The sequence below is a fragment of the Saccoglossus kowalevskii genome, chromosome 22 (assembly GCF_978046115.1).
Source record: "Saccoglossus kowalevskii chromosome 22, keSacKowa6.1, whole genome shotgun sequence".
Lineage (NCBI taxonomy): Eukaryota > Metazoa > Hemichordata > Enteropneusta > Harrimaniidae > Saccoglossus > Saccoglossus kowalevskii.
Window position 1 is genome coordinate 2,398,471 of NC_140662.1, and position 6,301 is coordinate 2,404,771.

The window sequence follows — 6,301 nt, forward strand, 5'->3', positions numbered from 1 at the left end:
ACACAATAGAGCAGTATACTACACCACAGAGCAGAATATTACACCACAGAGCAGTGTACTACACCACAGAGCAGTATACTACACCACAGAGCTGTATACTACACCACAGAGCAGTATACTACTCCACAGAGCAGTATATTACACCACAGAGCAGTGTACTACACTACAGAGCATTATACTACACCACAGAGTAGTATTCTACACCACAGAGCAGTATACTACACCACAGATCAGTATACTACACCACAGGGCAGTATACTACACCACAGAGCAGTATACTACACCACAGAGCATTTGCTACACTACAGAGCAGTGTACTACTGCACAGAGCAGTATACTACAGCACAGAGCAGTATACTACACCACAGGGCAGTATGCTACACTACAGAGCAGTATACTACACCACAGAGCATTTGCTACACTAGAGAGTAGTATACTACACCACAGGGCAGTATACTGCACCACAGAGCAGTGTATTACGCCACAGAGCAGTATACTACACCACAGAGCATTTGCTGCACTACAGAATAGTATATTACACCACATGGCAGTATACTACACCACAGAGCAGTGTACTACACTACAGAGCAGTATACTACACCACAGAGCAGTATACTACACCACAGAGCATTTGCTACACTAGAGAGTAGTATACTACACCACAGGGCAGTATACTACACCACAGAGCAGTGTATTACGCCACAGAGCAGTATACTACGTCACAGAGCATTTGCTGCACTACAGAATAGTATATTACACCACATGGCAGTATACTACACCACAGAGCAGTGTACTACACCACAGAGCAGTATACTACACCACAGAGCAGTATACTACACCACAGAGCATTTGCTACACTATATAGCAATATACTACACCACAGAGCAGTATACTACACCACTGAGCAGTGTACTACACCACAGAGCTGTATACTACACCACAGAACAGTATACTACTCCACAGAGCAGTATATTACACCACAGAGCAGTCTACTACACCAGAGCCGTATACTACACCACAGAGCAGTATACTACACCACAGAGCAGTGTACTACACTACAGAGCATTATACTTCACCACAGAGCATTTGCTACACTACAGAGTAGTATACTACACCACAGAGCAGTATACTACACCACAGAGCAGTATATTACACCACAGAGCAGTGTACTACACCACAGAGCAGTATACTACACCACAGAGCATTTGCTACACTATATAGCAATATACTACACCACAGAGCAGTATACTACACCACTGAGCAGTGTACTACACCACAGAGCAGTATACTACACCACTGAGCATTTGCTACACTACATAGCAATATACTACACCACAAAGCCTTTGCTACACTGCAGAGTAGTATACTACACAATAGAGCAGTATACTACACCACAGAGCAGAATATTACACCACAGAGCAGTGTACTACACCACAGAGCAGTATACTACACCACAGAGCTGTATACTACACCACAGAGCAGTATACTACTCCACAGAGCAGTATATTACACCACAGAGCAGTGTACTACACTACAGAGCATTATACTACACCACAGAGTAGTATACTACACCACAGGGCAGTATACTACACCACAGAGCCCTTGCTACACTACATAGCAATATACTAAACCACAGAGTAGTATACTACACCAGTGAGCAGTATACTACACCACAGAGCAGTATACTACACGACTGAGCATTAGCTACACTACATAGGAATATACTACACCACATAGCCTTTGCTACACTACAGAGTAGTGTACTACACAATAGAGCAGTAAACTACACCACAGGACAGTATACTACACCACAGAGCAGTATAATACACCACAGAGCATTTGCTACACTACAGAGCAGTGTACTACTGCACAGAGCAGTATACTACAGCACAGAGCAGTATACTACACCACAGGGCAGTATGCTACACTACAGAGCAGTATACTACACCACAGAGCATTTGCTACACTAGAGAGTAGTATACTACACCACAGGGCAGTATACTGCACCACAGAGCAGTGTATTACGCCACAGAGCAGTATACTACACCACAGAGCATTTGCTGCACTACAGAATAGTATATTACACCACATGGCAGTATACTACACCACAGAGCAGTGTACTACACTACAGAGCAGTATACTACACCACAGAGCAGTATACTACACCACAGAGCATTTGCTACACTAGAGAGTAGTATACTACACCACAGGGCAGTATACTACACCACAGAGCAGTGTATTACGCCACAGAGCAGTATACTACGTCACAGAGCATTTGCTGCACTACAGAATAGTATATTACACCACATGGCAGTATACTACACCACAGAGCAGTGTACTACACCACAGAGCAGTATACTACACCACAGAGCAGTATACTACACCACAGAGCATTTGCTACACTACAGAGTAGTATACTACACAATAGAACAGTATACTACACCACAGAGCAGTATATTACACCACAGAGCAGTGTACTACACCACAGAGCAGTATACTACACCACAGAGCTGTATACTACACCACAGAACAGTATACTACTCCACAGAGCAGTATATTACACCACAGAGCAGTCTACTACACCAGAGCCGTATACTACACCACAGAGCAGTATACTACACCACAGAGCAGTGTACTACACTACAGAGCATTATACTTCACCACAGAGCATTTGCTACACTACAGAGTAGTATACTACACCACAGAGCAGTATACTACACCACAGAGCAGTATATTACACCACAGAGCAGTGTACTACACCACAGAGCAGTATACTACACCACAGAGCCTTTGCTACACTATATAGCAATATACTACACCACAGAGCAGTATACTACACCACTGAGCAGTGTACTACACCACAGAGCAGTATACTACACCACTGAGCATTTGCTACACTACATAGCAATATACTACACCACAAAGCCTTTGCTACACTGCAGAGTAGTATACTACACAATAGAGCAGTATACTACACCACAGAGCAGAATATTACACCACAGAGCAGTGTACTACACCACAGAGCAGTATACTACACCACAGAGCTGTATACTACACCACAGAGCAGTATACTACTCCACAGAGCAGTATATTACACCACAGAGCAGTGTACTACACTACAGAGCATTATACTACACCACAGAGTAGTATACTACACCACAGGGCAGTATACTACACCACAGAGCCTTTGCTACACTACATAGCAATATACTAAACCACAGAGTAGTATACTACACCAGTGAGCAGTATACTACACCACAGAGCAGTATACTACACGACTGAGCATTAGCTACACTACATAGGAATATACTACACCACATAGCCTTTGCTACACTACAGAGTAGTGTACTACACAATAGAGCAGTAAACTACACCACAGGACAGTATACTACACCACAGAGCAGTATAATACACAACAGAGCAGTATACTACACCACTGAGCATTTGCTACACTACATAGCATTATACTACAACACAGAGCAGTATACTACACTACAGAACAGTGTACTACACCACAAAGCAGTATACTACACCACAGAGCCTTTGCTACACTACAGAGTAGTATACTACACAATAGTGCAGTATACTACACCACAGAGCAGTATATTACACCACAGTGCAGTGTACTATACCACAGAGGAGTATACTACACCACAGAGCTGTATACTACAACACAGAGCAGTATATTACACCAGAGAGCAGTGTACTACACTACAGAGCATTATACTACACCACAGAGTAGTATACTACACCGCAGGGAAGTATACTACACTACAGAGCAGTATACTACACCACAGGGCAGTATACTACACCACAGAGCAGTATATTACACCACAGAGCAGTGTACTACACCACAGAGCAGTATACTACACCACAGAGCCTTTGCTACACTATATAGCAATATACTACACCACAGAGCAGTATACTACACCACTGAGCAGTATACTACACCACAGAGCAGTATACTACACCACTGAGCATTTGCTACACTACATAGCAATATACTACACCACAAAGCCTTTGCTACACTGCATAGTATACTACACAATAGAGCAGTATACTACACCACAGAGCAGAATATTACACCACAGAGCAGTGTACTACACCACAGAGCAGTATACTACACCACAGAGCTGTATACTACACCACAGAGCAGTATACTACTCCACAGAGCAGTATATTACACCACAGAGCAGTGTACTACACTACAGAGCATTATACTACACCACAGAGTAGTATTCTACACCACAGAGCAGTATACTACACCACAGATCAGTATACTACACCACAGGGCAGTATACTACACCACAGAGCAGTATACTACACCACAGAGCATTTGCTACACTACAGAGCAGTGTACTACTGCACAGAGCAGTATACTACAGCACAGAGCAGTATACTACACCACAGGGCAGTATGCTACACTACAGAGCAGTATACTACACCACAGAGCATTTGCTACACTAGAGAGTAGTATACTACACCACAGGGCAGTATACTGCACCACAGAGCAGTGTATTACGCCACAGAGCAGTATACTACACCACAGAGCATTTGCTGCACTACAGAATAGTATATTACACCACATGGCAGTATACTACACCACAGAGCAGTGTACTACACCACAGAGCAGTATACTACACCACAGAGCAGTATACTACACCACAGAACATTTGCTACACTAGAGAGTAGTATACTACACCACAGGGCAGTATACTACACCACAGAGCAGTGTATTACGCCACAGAGCAGTATACTACGTCACAGAGCATTTGCTGCACTACAGAATAGTATATTACACCACATGGCAGTATACTACACCACAGAGCAGTGTACTACACCACAGAGCAGTATACTACACCACAGAGCAGTATACTACACCACAGAGCATTTGCTACACTATATAGCAATATACTACACCACAGAGCAGTATACTACACCACTGAGCAGTGTACTACACCACAGAGCTGTATACTACACCACAGAACAGTATACTACTCCACAGAGCAGTATATTACACCACAGAGCAGTCTACTACACCAGAGCCGTATACTACACCACAGAGCAGTATACTACACCACAGAGCAGTGTACTACACTACAGAGCATTATACTTCACCACAGAGCATTTGCTACACTACAGAGTAGTATACTACACCACAGAGCAGTATACTACACCACAGAGCAGTATATTACACCACAGAGCAGTGTACTACACCACAGAGCAGTATACTACACCACAGAGCATTTGCTACACTATATTGCAATATACTACACCACAGAGCAGTATACTACACCACTGAGCAGTGTACTACACCACAGAGCAGTATACTACACCACTGAGCATTTGCTACACTACATAGCAATATACTACACCACAAAGCCTTTGCTACACTGCAGAGTAGTATACTACACAATAGAGCAGTATACTACACCACAGAGCAGAATATTACACCACAGAGCAGTGTACTACACCACAGAGCAGTATACTACACCACAGAGCTGTATACTACACCACAGAGCAGTATACTACTCCACAGAGCAGTATATTACACCACAGAGCAGTGTACTACACTACAGAGCATTATACTACACCACAGAGTAGTATACTACACCACAGGGCAGTATACTACACCACAGAGCCCTTGCTACACTACATAGCAATATACTAAACCACAGAGTAGTATACTACACCAGTGAGCAGTATACTACACCACAGAGCAGTATACTACACGACTGAGCATTAGCTACACTACATAGGAATATACTACACCACATAGCCTTTGCTACACTACAGAGTAGTGTACTACACAATAGAGCAGTAAACTACACCACAGGACAGTATACTACACCACAGAGCAGTATAATACACAACAGAGCAGTATACTACACCACTGAGCATTTGCTACACTACATAGCATTATACTACAACACAGTGCAGTATACTACACTACAGAACAGTGTACTACACCACAAAGCAGTATACTACACCACAGAGCCTTTGCTACACTACAGAGTAGTATACTACACAATAGTGCAGTATACTACACCACAGAGCAGTATATTACACCACAGTGCAGTGTACTATACCACAGAGGAGTATACTACACCACAGAGCTGTATACTACAACACAGAGCAGTATATTACACCAGAGAGCAGTGTACTACACTACAGAGCATTATACTACACCACAGAGTAGTATACTACACCGCAGGGCAGTATACTACACTACAGAGCAGTATACTACACCACAGGGCAGTATATTACACCACAGGGCAGTATATTACACCACAGAGCAGTA